Source organism: Acinonyx jubatus, chromosome B1 (assembly GCF_027475565.1).
Source record: "Acinonyx jubatus isolate Ajub_Pintada_27869175 chromosome B1, VMU_Ajub_asm_v1.0, whole genome shotgun sequence".
Classification (NCBI taxonomy): domain Eukaryota; kingdom Metazoa; phylum Chordata; class Mammalia; order Carnivora; family Felidae; genus Acinonyx; species Acinonyx jubatus.
The window spans coordinates 28,400,942-28,422,384 of NC_069382.1; positions in this window are offsets into that span (position 1 = coordinate 28,400,942).

Genomic DNA, 21,443 nt, shown 5'->3' on the forward strand with positions numbered 1-21,443 from the left:
AACAAAAAGAAAGAACTCTCTTAGGTTGTCTCCTCTTCTATAATATCTCCTTTCTTGAAATTTATCCTATAATAATAATCTTAAAAAGGTGAAGCTGGATCATGTAATCTTCTAGTTTGAAAATCTTCCCATGGTCCACAGGATGAATATCACCTTTCATTTTCTTCTTGCTTTCGATCCATGCACTTTGTAGCAACCATTGCTAATGATTTCACATTTCTCAGAAACTTTTCACATAATGAATGTCAATAAGTATTCATTTATTTGGATGCAATAGTAAATGGACTAAGATGGCCTTTGAATGTTCATGGCTGTTTTTAGTTCTGCTGCCTTATTCTCCTGGTGTATTTTTATTTTCTGTGCTAGCAGTAATATTGTTCAGATTTTAAGAAAACAATTCTTTTTTTCTGGTCCTTGTTGGGTCAGTGTACGGACTTTGGTGGGAAGGAAGATTTTACTAGTCAAATGGCTCATAAATAGTTGAAATCTGAGCTCTTCTGCTAGATCCCAAGTCTTTCCATGATCCTGAGAGGACCAAAAAAGTAATGATTGACTTTGCTGAATTTGAAATGTTTCTTTCATATATTTTTCATGTCTTTTTTGCTGCTTATTATAAAATCACATTTTTCATTATTTTAAAATCATTATTTTATGCTTCCTTCTGTGTGATTACCCTTGGAATTAGCAATGAGTAGTAGCAGGAGGGACACAGAAGGAAATGGATCATGGTGCTTAAATTGAGAAGAGTGTAAGCAGAGGAGAGAGGAAATGAAACCTAGGAGAAATGGTGGGCAGTCTCAGAAGGAAAGGGATGAGTAGGGAATGAGGACTTCTGAACTGGAAAAGGCAAGTTACCAGCCAAGGAAATCTGGCTCCAGAGAACAATTTATTTTAATTTGCTTCCCTTTTGCTATTTCCTTAACTCAGTAATACTTGGCTTTTCACTGTTACTATGGAGGCATGGTAAGGAAACATAAACTTACTGGTATAAAACAAGAAAAAGCTTATTTATGTGGCAGAAAGACTGGAAAGATCACATTTATTTTCTTCTTACTTTAAGCTCTAATTCCCCCTGATGCTTTCCTATGCCCAGAATATTTATTAAGAAAAAAACTTTCGTGATGACATGACAGTGTCATATCGACATTTGGAATTAAATGATCAGTGGGTAATATAAAAAAGGCAGCGTATGGTAAATTTTGTAATATTTTAAGTCACATTGATGAGACACTTGATAAGAACACAATTTGCTTTCATTCTGGCATCATCGTTTGTTTTGAGTAAAGCTGGAAAACAAATGACATAATTTGCATAATGAAACCATTGAGAGTACACCTCTGTCATTCATCAGAGGTATCTGTACCATTTTGACTTACAGTTTAAATTCATTCATGTTTATTTCTTTTCTTACCCCAACTAAACAATGCTTCTGATTTATTCTTGCCAGTTAGTGTCATATAAAGTGTTCCACTAGGAGAAGAAACGATTTGTCAAGCAGAAACTATATTAAGTGAAACATTCTCTCTGATATGTTTTTAATTTGTTTTATTCCCATTTTGCTATTCTAATTTTCCCACCTGCCACTGGAGATAAGGGACGGTTTCATTCTTATTCTCTTGGCTCACTAAGGCCATATGCTCATATCATCAAGGAGGGTCCACCTATCTCCAGCAGGAGGAATGGAAGTCAGCTCAGGAAGGGGGACCCTGCAGTGGGTCTCAGCCAAGAGGTCTGACCATCCACGAATCTGTTACTAGGCTTGGAGGCTCTTTATCTACATTGTTCTAGTGGCTGTGGGAAACTGTAAGAGAAGCACAAAACAGTGTTCTTCTCTAGGCTGATGAAACCTAGTGCTAATTTGGGCTCCTCTGAATACTTTATGTGCATCCTTTATCTTCTTACTCTTCTTTCCTTCCTCCTGCCACACGAGTTTTAAATATAGGATACAGGGACCCGCAAGAAGCCCTTGGGTAGAATTCAAGTGGTCTGTAAAAATTCCATCTTTTTAATTATTAATCACTAGCTGAAATTTAACAGTTCCTTCAATTATATATGTGGGCACAAACCACAGTGGCATTAAGAATATCTGTGACCTTATCACCAGTAGAAATTACAGATATTCTCATATCACACTGCAGCTGTTGCAGATCTCTGGAAATGCCATTGATGCTTTGTCACTATTTTAAAATTAGAGTAGTTATTAGACCTGCAGACAGAGTTTGTTATTAAATATATTAGTATAGAAGCACATGCTATCATTAAATCATGATTTTTTTCTTTTGATATATTACAATTGTATTTTAATTATTGTCCTTTGTAAACCTAGGCATTTCCTTTTGTATATTAAAAACATTGGCCTGAGAAGTGGTCCATAGACTTCACCAGCTAGCCAAAGGGGCATGAACACACACAAAAAAAGGTAAAGAATCCTCCTTGGTTAACAGATTTGGTACTTCCTTTATTCCTTCATACTTTCAACAGAAAAAGAGGGGGAAAATGAAAAGAAGTTAAATTTATAGGTTTTATTTCAAATATTAAATTGGGAGCAGTTAACTGCATAGAGGCTTCTGAGTTATCAGAGGCTCTACATTTTCCCTTTATATATTCATTATGTTGCTAGTTGAGTTATCCAGTAACTGACCTTCACTATCTTGAAAAATCTGTCTGCTGTTGTTTATCAAACTTTTCTCTAATCTGTTATCTTGTAACCTTGGGATACCACTTGACATCCCAGCCTCACTTTTCTTCATTTGCTGGATGCAGGTAATAGTACCTTGTTTGGCTTGTTGTTGTCATTGTGTGTTTATGTGTGAGGGTTATTTTCCTGGCTTATTTTCAGATCTTAAAAATTATTGAATGAATTTAATCGAGTAAGAATATGATTACAGACAACTTGAAAACTATAAAGCATTATAGAAATATACAAATGCCATCAATTATATTATGGATTTTGTAGAATGCTGGGTAACTGACAAATTCTTAAAAAAAAATTCTTGTCAATGAACTGAAAAGTGCTATATCATTGTTGGGTAAGGCACAAAGCCGAAAAATATCAGAAGCAGCACCTTGTGCAATTTCTAAGGGGCGCATGGTACTTAGAAATGTTTTAGCTCTCTATTTTCCAGGATATAATGTACTGCTGTCAATTTCCTGTTAAACATAGCTCTCCCTGATTAATAGCATAGAGCGTTTCCATAGTTAAGGTAGATGACTGAATGAAGGCGGGGGGGGGGGGGTGGTGAGGGCCATCAGCATCATTGGGTGCACCCATGATGGCGCTCCCAAGACCATAGTTTCTTCCCCTTAGTTGCTGTCATTTGCCCTTGCAGAGCTGAGAACATATTACGCCGGTAGAGTTAAGGAACATACTAGTTCATCCATCATCTTTGTTCTTGCACACGTTATATTTTCAATATGACTAAGAGACCAAATTTTTCAATAAGTAACAAATGTAAACTTTTCTCGCAGTTAATATTGCATGCTGTGGCCAAAATACATGGAAGAAGTTGAGTGTGAATTTCAAAGAGATGGTTGTAATGCAACACCTCTCCTGTCACTTAAATCAACATTGCAGCCAATATATTTTAAACTTTAGGTTGATGGTGATTAACCCAGCATCCCCCATGTGCAAGGCATTTTATACTGGTTTTTATTAGTTACTGCTCACAGCGTCCCTTGGTGGCGCTGCTGTCCCCATTTTGAACTGTTCTGGGAATTTTGATTATGAGACACAGCACCTCCAACCTTCTGTCTCTTAATGTGTAATGTTAACAGGCTGGGGGAGCAGTGTTTAAAGAATGAAAAGGCTCTGAGGCAGACAGGTAAACATTTTGTTCTCCTCAAGAAATTTCCTAGCCAGCATTCTTATTTCCTTGCTAGCGCATAGTGTGGCATTCATGTTGCCTCCAGACTTCATGTCAGTGTTCTGAGTTCTGTCAAACAGCAGGGTAGGTAGAACACGTTGTGATTGGATGTGTGTCAATAAGCAAAGAAAGAAAGGAAGTAATTCTGGGTTTGTGCATTGACCTTATGGGATGAGGAGAGGCACATACTTTTATCCTAAAACTATCTAAACCAGGAATTAAGAAGAGGGTAACTAGGACATCTTTGGAATTTAGAAAGGTTTGTAGCAAGAAGAATACTCAAAATCAGGGATATTTTAGTTTATCAGAGTTGGGCTTTAACTTCTTACTAATTCAGCGCAATTTAATGGCAGGATTTGAAAAAATAAACGAAAAACTTTTGTTGACATTCATTGAACAATAAGGAATAAATGAACTTTGAGAAGGTTGCAAGCAGCAAGGAGCATCTGGGAGACATTATCATAGGAGCCCCACTGCCTCTGGCTTTCCCCACTCTGCCATGAAGTCTCTGGTTCACACAGCTTAGAGTCTGAAGACCAGGCTAATACATATTTATTTTTAACATGGTGCTTTTTAAAGTACATTCCTGGTCGAGAGAGATGAGAATGAATAGAGAAGATAAACTTATACTGTATGATTTAAAAGATGTTCACTTTGATACAGGTTGGCCCTATGCCCTTCATTTCATGGACATTGTGGGCTATCAGTCAGGATGTGAGTAAAGATCTTCCTTTAGAGAGTAACCACTGTCTGACATTAACTGTGTCTTGATGGAGAGCATAGCATATGAGTTATGAGTTTTGGCCTGTGAGCTGTGAAAGATGACTCAGAAAATATAGCCTTGAGAACTAACTGAGGAAACTCCTCTGGCAGCACTAAGCCCTGAACAGACTCAGCTCATTTCTATTTTTGGCTCCTCTTCAGGTGTCCAGAATGGCACAGCCAGCCACCAACCCCTAATTGCTCCTGTTGCAATGTGTTGATATCTCTGTTATTCTTCATGGGAATATATGGGGCCAGGTAGCGGAAAGCAGGGATATAGCAAAGGAAAAGGGCTAGATTTCAGCAATCTCTATGATAATCACTGGAAAAGGGGTTCAAACTGAATGTAAAGGAGCAGACAGGTATTAGGGCAAGAGAAGCATTTGGTAAAACCCTGGAAATATTTCTGAGGAGCTTTGGTAGTAACCACATTAGAAATATTGAACCATAAGTATAATCTCGAAAGTCCGTATGATGCAACAGAGGCTACAAAGACAGGTAAACAGGAAGAGAACATGAAGTGATTGAAACTAAGCTTTATAATACTTGTATGCCAACGCTGAATACTCATTTTTCTCTCCTATTATTTACTCAAAGTCTCTTAGGGATGGGAGGAAAAGGTGCATGACAATAAGGATTTCAAAAAAGGTCATTAAAGAGAGACAAAGGAATGAGAAAGAATGAAGTCATAGGATTAAAAAAAATTCTTTTTGGCAAGGACCTTAAACACTTTTATCATAAGGACTGAAAATTTTTTTTCTTGGCCACAAAGTTATTGGTAAAATTGAAAATGCCATCTTAAATGCTGTGTTACAGAAATAATGATATGGGATTTATATATTTAGATTCACAGTCTATTAGAGGTATAAAGGACACTAAAGATCATTTAATCTACCTCTCATTTTAGAGATGGGCATAGAGGTTTGGAGGGATATTCCCAAGGTCACAAAGCCAATGAATAGCCACTCAGGAACTTACATTCTGGTTCTTATCTAGGACTAAGGACCACAGCAATTTCTTTTTCTTCTCAGTAAAACTGATGAGGAAAATAAAGTTGTTATGGTTTATTGACTTGATTGAGGTCAGTCGACACATTAGAACCAGACATTTGACTAGAACCAGAATCTCCTTATTTCTGGTCCAGAGCATGTGTTTACTTGATATAACACCATCAGTGGTTTCATAAATTGGGTTCTTTGGGATGACATGGACATTAGTGGGCAGACAGCTAAGTAGGGAACTCTCTGGGAAGCAACACCTATGGAATGGAAGAGAAGGAAGCAGAATTGTGCACAGGGAAAAATTGGGCTATGATGCTATCTAATGAAGATCATACATAGGTCATTCAGAGGAATATCTGACACTGAGATGGGCTTTGGGGATTGTCAGGAGTTGGGGCAAATGAGCCAGGCCTTTATAACCTCTATGATCTGTCTTTATGTGCTACATCTGGGGAGGAGCCATGACCTTGAGCAAGGATGTTCTTTTCAGCCAAGGCACTTTACACAGACAGCTGACAGCTAGCAGCAGTTCCAGAAGCTGGTAGAATAACATCTTCATTCCTAAAAGGGGCATCAGTGAACTGCTTGTACCTCTTGGATCCACTTCTTCATATACATACTGAGCATCAATCTTCTAGGATTCCAATGGGTTTCTTTTCCTGGAGAATTCTTATATGAGTAAGTGTGGTAGGATAAACTAGCATCCCTGATGATACAGCGAGTTTTAGGGTCTCAGGTTATACTCACCATATCTCTCCTCCATTTTCCACTCTAGATTTCCCTCACCCTCTGCTAGTTTTGGTGGCTTTCCTCTTGGCATGATTCTGAACATCCTGAGTCTCTGGTCACTGTTCCTTCTTTAAGCCTTAGTTGCACTAATCCATTTATCATCAAGGTTGGGCAAGTGTATCACATGGATGTCAAACATATCTCTTCCTGCCACCATTGTGTACATGAAGCCTTGTGTTCTCCCAATGATCAGGGTTAATTATCACTGCTGAGATGGTGACTCCTTTTTCTGTTATAAGCTTGTCACTTGGCTTGCAAAGCTGAAATGACCAGGTGCTAGCCAAAGCTTATGGTACAGCCTGAATCTTTCTGCTCCCTGTTGGCAACACTTCCCCTTTGAAAAATGGGATGTCAGGTCATACAGTTCCTAGAGTTACAGGAATGGGAAACACAAATTACCCAAGTGGGTCACTGGGACTGGTGATAAGTGTGACCACTCTTGCTTCCATGTATCCATTCCTATGCCTATGTATTCCACCACCTGGGGTATAGCATCACATAAATGTCATCGAATTAGACTATATAATGCGTTTTAGAGGCTGAAGAAGCACCATATTACAGTATTACCTTTAAGCTGGTGCTTCAGCTGTGCTTTCAACAGGTCACTCCTTTACTCCATTGGCTAGTGGGTTTTGCTTGCTTTGGTAGTTGACATGACCAATGATCTCATGGTCATGTGCCAGGTACCAATTCCTGCACCTCCTTTCTTTAAAGTAGACCCCTTGATCTGATGGCATATTATTTAGGATGACACTGGTAAATCAAACACTGTAAATCTTCAGATAGTGGTGCTGACATGCTATGGGCAGAAAAGCCAAATCTAAACCCAGAACATGTGTCTGTTCCTGTCCACATGCCTTACGGCCTCTTGCAAGCTGAAAGGCCCAGTACATTCAACTAGCTACCAAATCGCTGTTTGGTCTCCTATAGAAATGGTGCCATTCTGGGGAATTGTTTTCTGTTTCTAGCAGATTGAACATTCAATGATATCAGTAGCTTGATCAGCCTTGGTAAGTGGAAGCAATGCTGTTGAGCCCATGAATAGCTTCTGTCCTTGCCATTATAGCTATCTCATTTGTGTGTCCATTGTGCTTGCACTGGGTAGTTTGATAACAGAGACTGGCTGATGTCAGCTAATTAAGTTTGATTGTCTACCTGATTATTTAGTGCCTCTTCCATGATGGGTGCTCTCATATTGGTGTTAAGATTTGATACAAAGATTTTCACAATTCATGTCCATTCCCGTAGGTTCATCCAGATCCCTTACCCCAGATCTTCTTTTCCTGCCCTGCCAGTTTTTATTCTTCTTGACCACTGATCTTCTAGTCAAGCCATTTGATACCCCACATAGTCAATGCACATTGTAACATCGGGACATTTCCCTTTCAACACAAAAAAACATGACCATATACATTGCCTTCAGCTCTCCCTATTGGGAAGATTTCCCCTTGCCACTGTTGTTAAGAGCCATCTCTAAGTCAGGCTACAATATGGCTCTTATTAATCTCCAGGTTTCACCCATATATCAAGAAAATCTATTTGTAACCAAACTTGGATTTTTTTTTTCCTGAGAAAAAGCCATATCCAAACTCAGAACATGTGTCTGCTATGGTCCTGCTCATTGCCCATATAAGAGATCCCCCCATCCCATATGATAGATATGAGTTAATGGTCAAGTGCTACAGCAACAACAGTAGATAAGCTATCTGTCATGCTGCTTTTTTATGTCTCCTCATCCTGTTAATGCTTGATCTTGGGTGTATAACTTCTATTTCATGATGTATTGGTCCTGGACTTACCTGACCTCATGGCTTTGTTGTCTGATGGTACCTAGCTCATAATGAGAAGTTCAGGCTTCATGGTTATTTGGGGTCCATGATCAGGCCCTACATTTATGTCTGGACCAGGTAGAATACCAGGCTCTACTTTTCAAAAGGTGTATAAATGTTTGTTTTAGATGGCATGACCCTACTACAAAACCTTACACCTCTCTGTTGTGACTCTTACATTTGGGCTTGCTATAAACACCATATAGCAACTTATCCTACCACAAATACTTCTAATGCTCTTCCATTAGAGGGTTATGTTACTCAAGTGACAGGGATACTTGCATCAGCATGCTATACATTATTTTCCTGCTTTGGTTTTTACTCAAAGCTATAAATTGTCTATGCTGCCTGGCATATGATTTGGTACTATATTCCTGGCTATGGAATGTGCTGTCTCCAGACATGGAAAAATCTACTAGGTAGGGTACTTCCTTCTTGTGGTAGGATGTATATGTTGTGATAATCTTTACTTGCTTTGGAGAGGATGTCCCTAAATGCCCAAGACCAAAAATTTTACTGCTAGGGCAGGACCTGAATTTTTGTAGGGTATATCTCCCATCCTCTGGTAAGCATGTATTTTATTTAGGCCTGCAGTATATTTGCCACTTCTTTTTCATCCGGTCCAACTTGCATGATATCTCAGACATAGTTCACCAATGAGATTGTCTATGGGATGCCTGGTCAGTCAAGATATCTTAAAACTATTTTATGACAGGGAAGAAGAGATAACATAGCTCTTGGGCAAGACTGCAAATGTGTATGCTTATCCATTCCAAGTGAATGTGAGCTCTTTCTGATTTTTTAAAAATTATGGTTAGAAGATAATGTGTTTAACAAATCGCTGCTCAATACTACGTGCTCGAGGTCATAGTAATCTGTACTAGCAAAGGTGCCACACTTGACAGGTAGATACAATTGCGCAACCACTGCTTAGTTGAGTTTGTGCTAATCTATTGTTATTCTTCAGAATGCATCTGGTTTCTTTTAGGTGAGTGCCTGGTGAATTAAATGGAGACATGATGGAGATCATCACCCTTGCATCCCTTAGATTCTTAATAGGAAGCATTAAATATATGCCAGTCTCCCTAGAATGTGATAACTTTTTAGGGAGTGCTTTGAAAAAAATACCTGTGGAAGGGAAGAGGGAAAAAAAAGCAAGATTGGGCAGAAGAAAAGTTAGTGGCCACAGCTGACCCATGGGGAACTTTTGGTGTGGATTGGCCTTGCAGCATTGCCTGAGTTGAGGTGAGGGGGCTCAGTCTTTCTACTCCTGTGTTGACCAATCGTTGGATGTAGGATGTCCAGGGAAGAGGCGTAAGTTTGGGCAGGGTAGCTGTCTTCAACCAAGGCACTTCTGTAAGAAGGCTGATGGCTGAGGACTGTTAGCTGCCAGCACTTCCAGCAGCTGGGAGAATAGGTCCTTCAGTCTTGAAGGTGAATCTGGACAGCATATTATGGAATCAACTACCAAATGAAATATGGGATCCCTTACATAATGTGATATGACTTCAAATATAGAATAATATAATTTATTTTTGGAAAAAGAGGCTTTGAGTGATTTGTAGGATATTTGAAGTCAAGGATAGCAAAAAAATATGGGATAGGGCAAAAAAAGAAATGTCATGACTATATTCCAATTAAAGAAGAGTAGCACTAAACATTAGCATACTGAACAGATAAAGAACTCAGAAGACAATGGTATTTGTAGACTGATAAATGAGTCTGGAATAAACTACTTCCCATAAATTGCCTAAATGTAGCTCATGCTAACATATGAGTTGCCCCAGGCTGACTTCCCTGTTTCACTGGCAAACGAGTGGCACTTCACATTATGAAACTAAGTGCAGTTGAAGTGCATGTTCAAGAACAGGAAGTTCTATAATACTATAGATTGGAATCAATCCATAATTAGTATATTCTTCTACTTAAATATTTGGGCACAGTGATCTTGGACAAGACATTATACAATTAAGGATATGGGTCTGATGTATATTGTTAGACTTAATGTGTTATGTTATTCAGAATTTGAGAAGATGAATTTATTTTTTTATATGAAATTTATTGTTAAATTGGTTTCCATACAACACCCAGTGCTCATCCCAACAGGTGCCCTCCTCAATTCCCATCACCCACTTTCCCCTCCCTCCCGCCCCCCCATCAACCCTCAGTTCTCAGTTTTTTAAGAGTCTCTTATGGTTTGGCTTCCTCCCTCTCTAACTTTTTTTTTCCTTCCCCTCTCCCATGGTCTTCTGTTAAGTTTCTCAGGATCCACATAAGAGTGAAAACATATGGTATCTGTCTTTCTCAGTATGGCTTATTTCACTTAGCATCACACTCTCCAGTTCCATCCACGTTGCTACAAAGGGCCATATTTCATTCTTTCTCATTGCCAAGTAGTATTCCATTGTGTATATAACCCACAATTTCTTTATCCATTCATCAGTTGATGGACATTTAGTCTCTTTCCATAATTTGGCTATTGTTGAGAGTGCTGCTATAAACATTGGGGTACATGTGCCCCTATGCATCAGGACTCCTGTATCCCTTGGGTAAACTCCCAGCAGTGCTATTGCTGGGTCATAGGCTAGATCTATTTTTAATTTTTTGAGGAACCTTCACACTGTTTTCCAGAGCAGCTTCACCAGTTTGCATTCCCACCAACAGTGCAAGAAGGTTCCCGTTTCTCCACATCCTCTCCAGCCTCTATAGTCTCCTGATTTGTTCATTTTAGCCACTCTGACTGGTGTGGGGTGATATCTCAGTGTGGTTTTGATTTCTACTTCCCTGATGAGGAGTGACTTTGAGCATCTTTTCATATGCCTGTTGGCCATCTGCATGTCTTCTTTAGAGAAGTGTCTATTCATGTTTTCTGCCCATTTCTTCACTGGATTATGTGTTTTTCGGGTGTGGAGTTTGGTGAGTTCTTTATAGATTTTGGATACTAGCCGAGAAGATGAATTTAATCAGGGATTAAAAAGTGGTAACTCATTTGAGAGGCCCCTCTCTGACTTCCCCCATTTAAGTAGCACTTTCATTATTCTCTATCTCCTTCCCCTTTTATATCTTTTCAGTTATCACTATGTGATATATAATACACAATCTTTATTTAGGGATGGAATGACTGTATCTTCCGTCTCCACTTAGAATGTGAGTCTCATGGAAACAGAATTTGGTACTCTGTTTATTGCAATGCCACTAACACACAGTGAAGTACCTGACACATGGTACATACTAAATGTAAATGTTGGCTGAAGGATGGACCAATTAATATATGAGTCATACTGTTTAATAGATTTCTCTGCTTTTGGAGTGCATGTTGTTAAAGTTAATGTTGTTAATTAAGTTAAGAACCAATGATTGCTTTGGTGAATTCAGGACTAAAATTGCTGTAACTTTTTCTCTTTGAGAGTTTCTGAAGTTTTGATCAGAAGAGTTGATTATGGCTAACACCTCATTAAACACTCTTAAGTTTCAGCAAAAAGAGACATTCACATTTACTCACTTATTATTTTATGGCTCTTGATGGCTTCTAAGATGCTATTGCAGCATTGATGAGGATGGTGGTGATGAGGATGATGATGATGGTGGTGGTGGTGATGGTGGTGACAGCAGGTAATATTTACTGAGCATTTTTTTGCTAGTCACAGTGGTAAGAGTTTGGCGTTCATTAACTAATGTGATGCTCACTGATTCTGCAGAACAGTTTATCTTGATGAGAAAATTGAGGTGTAGAGAAGTAAATATCCAAAGCCATACATATGGCTGGTGGTGGAACCAGCATCTGAACTGAGTGAGACGTACACCAAAGCCTGTGATTTTTTCTTCAAGTTTTTATTTACGTACCAGTTAGTTAACATACAATCTTAGTTTCTGGTGTACAATATAGTGATTCAACATTTCCATGCAACACCCGGTGCTCATCACAGCAAGTGCACTTCTTAATCCCCATCACCTATTTAACCCATCACCCCTACCCACCTCCCTTCTGGTAACCATCAGTTTCTTTTCCATAGTTAAGGGTCTGTTTCCTGGTTTGCCTCTCTCTTTTTTTCCCCTTTGCTCATTTGTTTTATTTCTTAAATTCCACATGAGTGCAATCATATGGTATTTGTCTTTCTCTGACTTATTTTACTTAGCATTATACTCTCTAGCTCCATTCACATCACTGCAAATGGCAAGATTTCATTCTTTTCTTATGGCTGAATAATATTCCATCACACACACACACACACACACACACACACACACACACACACTCGCATCCCATATTTTCTTTATCCATTCATTAGTCAGTAGACATTTGGGCTTTTTCCCAATGGGCTATTATAAATGATGTTGCTATAAACATTGGGGTACATGTATCCTTTGAATTTGTATTTTTGTATCCTTCAAGTAAATACCTAGTAGTGCAATTGCGGGATGATGGGGTAGTTCTAGTTTTAGTTTTTTGAGGGACCTCCATACTGTTTTCCACCATGGCTGTACCAGTTTGCATTCCCAGCAATAGTGTAAGAGGGTTCCCCTTCCTCCACATCCTCACCAATATCTGTTATTGTGTTGTTGACTTTAGACATTCTGGTAGGTGTGAGGTGGTATCTCTTTATAGTTTTTATTTGTATCTTCCTAATGATGAGTGATGTTGAGCATCTCTTCACGTGTCTGTTGGCCATGTGCATGTCTTTGGAAAACTGTCTATTCATATATTCTGCCCATTTTTAACTGGATTATTTGTTTTTAGGGTGTTGAATTTACAAGTTCTTTATATATTTTGAATACTAACCCTTTATCAAATATGTCATTTGCAAATATCTTCTCACATTCTATAAGTTGCCTTTTAGTTTTGTTCATTGTTTCCTATGCTGTGCAGAAGGTTTTTATTTTGATGCAGTCCCAATAGTTTATTTTTCAAAGCCTGTGATCTAAACTGCTGTGATATTTTGAGGCAGCAGCAAGGCAAAAGAAAGGGGAGAGAGGAGACATAATCTCAAGTATAATAAGCCCTATACTCCCATTTCAAAATTGTGGGTGGGGGAAAAGGCAGGGAGTGTTTGAAGATGGTTCAGAAACACCATCTACGAATAGGTGACCTGAAGGCAGAAAGAAAAATGGCGATGTTGGAACATTATTTGAAGGTTCATAGGAACAGAGGAGAAGGAGATGCTGTCTTTTGAGGGAGACAAGGTAGGATCATAGAAGAAATTCTGTTTCAGTTGAGAGTGAGAAGTGGAGGAAGGATATGCCAGGAAGAAGTCACAACAGTGCTGACATTTTGTCAGAAGTAAGATGTATAGAGTGATGTGTAGTAAGAAATCAGCATAGTAAGAAAATCTGGTGGTTAATTGAATTTCACTTTCTAAGTAGGATATTGTAACATATTCCATATATAGTGTGTGTGTGTGTATACATACACACATATATATACATGCATAACATATTACTATGTAGTACTACCTATACTATTCTCTAAATAGTATATTGGAGTCAGTTGGAAAAATGAATAAAACACATGAGCCTAAAAAGAAATATACTTCTGGGGCACCTGGATGGCTCAGTCAATTGAATGTTTCACTTTTGATTTTGGATCAGGTCATGATCTCACAGTTCTGTTTGTGGGTTCGAGCCCTGCCTTGGGTTCTGAGCTGTCAGATTGGGATTCTCTCTCTCTCTTCTCCTCTCTCTGCCCCTCCCCCCCCCTAGAATAAATAAACATTTATAAAAAAGAGAAATATATTTCTTTCAAGAGTTCTGTCAAAAGTGCTGGAATGATAGTAGCACTTTATTCCTTCAACAACTTGCATTCTTCACCAGTTGTTCATATTTTCCACATATGTTTTGTCAGTCTCACATGTAAGTACATATAAAATCATCATCATTGTTATAGTTAGGTCACTAAATCATTTGAGAGTAAATTTCGGATTTCATCACCTACCACAAAATATTTCAGCATGTGTTTTCTAAGATCAAGGACATTATTTTACCCAACCACAATATCAAATTCATAAAGCTTAGCATTGATATGATAATATCACAAATATATAGTACATATTCAAATTTTACCAATTACTCCAGTAACATTCTTTATAACATTTTTTCCCAATCTAGGATCCAATGCCAGTATCACATATTGTATATAATTGTCATATCTTTGTCTTCTTTAATTTAGAAGATTCACTCAGTCATTTTTGCTTTCATAACATTAGCATTTTGGAAGTAGACAGGCTAGTTGTTTTTTAGAATGAGCCTCAATATGGATTTGTCTGTTTCCTCATGTAGATTCAGATTGTGTTTTTTGGCCAAGAACTTTATGTATATGATATGCGCTTCTCTGTGAATCACCTCAGAAGTTTCAATTTGTATAAGTATTGGTGATACTAACTTTGATCACTTGATAAGTTGTTATTAGGATTCTCCATCATAAATAGTAATTTTTCTTTGGAACTAAACAAACTATAAGGAGATACTTTGGAAGTGTGTGAGTATCCCAGGAAATAGTCACAACGTGATTTTGGTACCCACTGATTCTTGTCTGAGTCAATGATTGTTATATGGTTGGAAATTTTTCAAATCCCTCTCTCATTCCTTCTACAGTTATTAGTTGTCATTTCCCCCCTCATTTTTTGAGCAATTTTTTAACTTTCTGGCACAGTAAGCTAATTCCAGGCTCATCTTATACTTTCTCTCCTCAAACCGTAGAGTTAATAACTTCTCCAAGTAGCCCTGGTTCTTTTACTGGGTCATGGTATCTTGGAAACAAGATTTGGGTGCTGGGTGTGCTCAGTGGTACTGGAGTGCTATTGCACATACATGCATTTCAATGCTGATATGAGACATGTGTTAGTCAACACCAACCAAGTTAACCTTAAGGATACGTCATTTGGAGAGTAACCACCAGTTACAAAGAACTCAAATCTAGTTTAAATCATGGTTATAAAAATCTTATTTGTTATGGGGCATCTGAGTCGTTTAGTCGGTTGAATGTCTGACTTCAGCTCTGCTCATGATATCATGGTTTGTGTGTTTGGAGCCCCACATTGGACTCACTGTTGTCAGCACAGAGCCTGCTTCAGATCCTCTGTGCCCCAGCTCTCTCGGTCCCTCCCCTGCTCATGCTCTCTCTCAAAAATAAACATTAAAAAAATCTTATTAGTTTAATCAGCAATTGATAACTTAATAAGCAATTTGTAAAAGTTGCATAATTTTTCAAAGTAATCTTGAGAGAAAGAACTAAAGACCAGTTGGTTGATAACTCAAATTCTATAACCTTAGATTTTTGAGATTGTGTTTTTAAACTCTGGGATGGTATCAAAGTTAATATTGTCATAACACTAACAAAATGTAAGGAGGTACTGAAATAATAAAGAAATAAATCAGGCACATGTTGTTAATGTTCTAGAACAAGATTAAGTCTAAGTATAGTTGTGCATTTTGAAAACATTGTATTTCTCTAAGTTTTTTTTTTTACTTATTAACGTGTTTGAAATGTTTAAAAAAATTAAATTTTTAAGTCTATTCTAAATCATTTAAGGGGATTCAGGTATTTTTATAATAATAGTTGAAATATTTAAGGAAGATTAATTTATGAAGTTTATTGGCAATTATTTAATAAATCAAACATTTAAGAAGATATAACGAGGAGTCCGTTTTATCCAAACGCCAAAGCCCTTTGATGTTGAACAGCTAAGGAATGGATCAATAGGCCTCGAGGTGGGCTCTTGGCAGAGCATCACAATATCCACTACAATTTATATTTTGATTTTCCCTTGAAGAAGAAATAAAATGTCAGAATCTATAGATACATACTATAAACCTGGAGAGGGACCTTAAATATTATACATTTTATAATTTGGACCCTTAACACAAATGACGAAATTCAAACACTCTAAGTATCACTTCCTCAAGGTTCCAAAAATTGGTTAAGATATGTCCCTATGTGTCAGGTTCTTACAGTCTATCCTTCATAGCAATTTTACAATGAAGATTAAGGGGGTGTGTTCTAGACAGTCTGTGTCTCGCTACACATGTGTTACTAAAGTCTACACCAGATATTGCCTCTGAGAAGCCCTAGAAGAAGCAATAAATTACAAATGGAAGCTGATTCTGTTGGTTTCTTCTGCCAAGGTAAAAAAAAAATCAAAGTGGCTTAATTGGTGAAAACAAAGCTATTGCATAGAAAAAAGGGGATAGTGGTGGGGACATCACAGTCACTGCCCAGGATAGTTGAAACTAAGTAAAGCCTAGAGGCAGGAAATTGAATCAAGTGACCTGGCACAGTCCCATCAGCCCTTTAGCTATGGAACCAAATTGAGAAAGTATTATTGTTTTTAATTGGTTCCCATTTGACCTTATTAAAAGTTTAAGTGTGCCTTTACTCTAACCTTTTATCCTCTTGACATTTCTTTCTTTGTGTTTTATAGTTTCTTTTGTCTTCCTTCATCATAATTTTCCCTTTATATTGTACTGTTCCCTTCTGGAAAAAAAGGGGCCTATCTCCTTGTCATTTGTTAAAGGTACCAACAGCAAAATATTCTTGAGGATAGAAATTGTCTTTGTTAGCCAAGTTGCTGAAAGAATTATATGAGGCTATTACTTCCCACTTCTGTGAGACCTTGGCATGTATTTTAACAGTAATTGCTTGCAAGTATGTTTGCCTTTATATTGTAAAATGTTTGAGTGCAAGGATATTTCTTTTCATACTTGTTTCCCCAACAGCCTGACAGAGTAAGCTCTCAATAAATATTTGTTGAATGAATTAATAATTGGCTATGTATTGTAATTGTTTATTCAAGTATCCACTTTGTTAGACTGAAGTTAAAGATGGAGATCAAATCTTATTAATCTCTGCACTGCTCCTTCCTGCATATATTCTTCATGTAGTAGGTGCTGAAAATATTTCAGTGAATGAAGGAATGAAGGAAGGAATGAGACTGAGCAAGAGAGACTCTGCATTATTACTTAAAAGTTGTAGAGAAGCTCCTTCTAAAATTGCCTTTTCTCCATGCCTGTCAATGACATGACTAATTCCACTTTGTATTTATACACTGTCTGCTACTAAGAGGGCCTCTTGATGAAGTAAGTCCAGAATTTAGTAGGAACTCAAGGTCATTTTATAAATGCAATTACCTCTTCCCAGGATGAGAGCACTGGCTACCTGAAGGGAAAGAAAATGATTAAAGCGAGCAAAGGACACTGAAGAAGGAAAGCTTTGCTACTTTGTGATGTTGCCCTGGGCCAGCCCAGTGTAAGACATGGAGATGGAAGCTGGAAGACATTGAGACAGTCTAGTCTGGTTTGTAAATACTAGAAGTAGAATGGAAATCCGTATACAGCAGTAGCTCTACAGGACTAAAGAGGAGAGCAAGTAAAACAAGGCAAACACACAAATGAGAAGCTTTGTTTATTCATCAAAGAAACAAACAAAAATATTTTGGGTATGTACCATGCCCTAGGCACTGTCATGGGTACTGTGGACATAGCAATAAACACCAAAACTTTTCACTCTACTAAAAAATTCATTGCTTTTAGGGGAGATTTATATTGAGTAAATACCACTCCAAAACTCACCTAAAACTATATATTTACAGTTGAAATATCATTGTAAAGGAAAACTGCCTGGTGCTGTGATGCTATAGAAGTGAGACTCATGTCATCTGAAAGGTAAGGGACCATATTTCTGAGGAGGGGTCTTATAACACTTCAGGAGAAAACATAGGCATTAGCAATGCAGAGAGGGAAGGAAGGATATTCTAGATAAAAAGTGAGAAGACCTCAAGGCAGGAAGAATTTGAGCATTTCTGGAACTAAGAGAAGACTCTTGTGGTTAAAGCTTAGTGAGAAATGGAAAGAATGGAACAAATTAATGTTGGAAAGGAAAGCAGAGCTTGGGACACGTTATGACTGGAGGTCAAGGAGTTTGGATTTTATTTTAACAGAAAGACATTGAATAATTTAATCCAATTTATGGGAGAGATCTCACCAATTTATGTTTTTTGAAAAGATGAGTACAAAAGATGGCAAACCAGGGAGCTCACAGAAACATTGGTAACCAACAACATACTGACCAGAATAGCTTTGTGGGAACCCTAGAAACCAGTTAAGGATCTGCAGCAACCTAATAAATTCCCACCTAAGGAAAAGCCACACTCAAAATGGTAGGAAATTTTATGGCGTGTTTGCTTACCTTTGCCTCAGTCCCTACTTGCTGTGGTGTAGGAGGAAGACAATCAGTTCCCAGTTCTTCGTTCAGAATGGGAAAGAAACTAGAACTTACTTGCGATGTTCTATCTTGTATGGCGCTGCCCAAATGAATGGTCTCTGTCTTGCCTGACTTGGAGCACTTGTGGGAGCAATGCAATAGTTTGGCTATCAGGTTGGAGTTTGCTAAAAACACTAGCAGGAATCATGATGCAAAAGAGCATTAGGGATATGAATTTCTTTGGGGCAAGAAATTAGAGGCAGAGGAAAACAATAGAACACCTAAGTCCTTGAAAAAGAAATGGGGTGAAACTCTTAGGGAAATTAGGGTGTTTAAAAGCAGCCATGAATATAGGGGAATAGGATAAAACACACACACACACACACACACACACACACACACACACACAGAGCAAAAGATCATAAAGCATACAAAGAAATAGTGAAACATGGCCCATTCAAAAGGGAGAAAAAAAATCTCCAGAAACTGACCCTAAAGAAACACAGGCTTCAGACTTATTTGATAAATATTTTAAAACCACTGTCTTAAATATGCCCAGTAAGATAAAAGAACACAGGGAAGTAATGGAAATAAGGAAAACAAGACATGAACAAGATGAGAATATCAACAAACAGATAGAAATCATAAAAGCAAGCCAAACAAAAATTCCTGAGCTGAAAAATACAACAAAATTAAAAATTTAGAGCATTTAAACAGGCTTGAGCAGGCAGAAGAAATAATTGGCAAAGTTAAAGACAAGTCATTTGAAATTATCAAATCTGAGAACCAAAAAGAGAAAAGAATGAAGAAAAGTGAACAGCGCCTAAGGACTTATAGGACACCACAAGTGGATCAATGTATACATTATGGGAATTTGAGGAGAACAGAGAGAAGAAGGGGCAGAAAGCTTATCTGAAGAAATACTAGTGGCTGGAACATTTGCACATTTGAGGAAAGACATGGAAATAGAATACAAGAGGCACAACAAAGTCCCAGTAGAGTAAACTCAAAAGAGACCCACAAAAAAGATGCAATATAATCAAACTGTGGAAAGTCAAAAACAAAAATATTGAAAGCATCAAGAGAAAAATTCTTCACATACAAGGGATTCTTGAGATTATGAGTGTATTTCTCAGCAGAAACCCTGCAGACCCAAAGACCATGCAATGTTGTATTGAAAGTGCTGAAAGAAAAAAACCTGTCAACTGAGAATTCTATATGTGGCAAAACTGACCTTCAAAAATGACAGAGTAATTAAGATGCTTCCAGAGAAACAAAAGCTGAGGGATGTAATTACCACTAGACTTGCCCTACAAGAATCGCAAAAGGGATTTCTTCAGGATGAAATAAAAGAGTGCTAGAGAGTAACCCAAAACCATACAATCATATATAATTCTCCAATAAAGGTGAACACATGGAGAAATATGAAAACCTATATTGTTACAATTTTGGTCCAAACTCAACCATTTATTAGTTTGTAGAATTTAAAAGATAAGAACATAAAACTATAAATCTATGTTAATATATGCATAATATATAAATGTATAATCTGTGGCAATAATAACAAAGTGGTGGGGGGACAAAGAAGTAAAGGAATAGTGATTTTGTATGCAACTGAAGTTGTTGTCACCTTAAAATAGATTGTTATGGACTTAGGATATTATATGTAATTCCGTGGTAACCACAAAGAAAATATCTGTAGAATATATACAAAAGGAAATTACAAGGTAATCAAAATGTGGGCTCCTGGATGATTCAGTCTTTTGAATGTATGACTCTTGATTTGGGCTTGGTCATGATGTCATGGTCATGGGATCAAGCCCATGTAGGGCTCTGTGCTGACAGTGTGGAACCTGCTTGGGATTCATTCTCTCTCTCTTTCTCTCTCTCCGCCCCCCCCTTCCCCCTTCCTCTCTTTCTCCCTCTGCCACTCCCCTGCTCATACTCTCTGTCTCTCTCTCAAAAAATTTTTTTTAAAAAGAAGGTAATCAAAATATGTCATTACAAATATCAACCAAACACAGAAGAATGTAGTAAGGGAGGAAATGAGAGACAGAAAGGCTTCAAGACATACAGAAAAGAACTAACAAAATGGCAATAGTAAGTACTTCCCTCTCAGTAATTATTTTAAATGTAAATGGATTAATCTCTCCAGTCATAAAACACAGATTTATAGATTGACAGAATGGATTTTAAAAAAGGATCTAACTATCTGCTATGAGAGACTTACTTTAGATGTAAGGACATACATAGGTAGAAAGTGAAAGGATGAAAAAAAGATATTCCAGGCAAATAGTAACCAAAAGACAATGGGGGTGGGTATATTAACAGCAGAAAACATAGACTTTAAATAAAATCCTTACAAGAGACAAAGAAGAACAGTATTTAAAGATGACAAAGTTCAATTCACAAAGAAAATATAGAAATTATAAACATACATGCACCAGCATCAGAGTTCCTAAATAAATGCAACAAAAATAGAATTGAAGGGGGAGACTGACAGCTTATAATTATAGTAGCAGACTTAATGCCCCATTTTCAATAATAGAACAACCAGAGAGAAAAATCAATAAGGAAAAAGAGTCATTTGAATGACAGTATAGATCAAGCATGCCTAACAGATATATACAGGTCACCAAATGCAATAACAGCAGAATATACTTTTTTCTCAAATGCACAAAGAACATTTTCCAGGATAGAATTTATGTTAGGCCACAAAACAAGTCTTAATAGATTTTAAAAGATTAAAATCATTCAAAGTATCTTTACTGATCACAAAGAAATGAAAATAGAAATACACAACAGAAAGAAAACTGAAAAGTTCATAAATATGTGGAAATTAAACAATATACTGTTAACACCAATAGTCAAAGAAGAAATTATAGGAGATATTAGAAAATATATTGAGAATAACTATAAATGAAAATATAACACAGGAAGAGTTATGGGTTGCAACAAAAATGCAAGAGGTGTTAAGGAGGTTTATAATGTAAACATTTAAATTTTA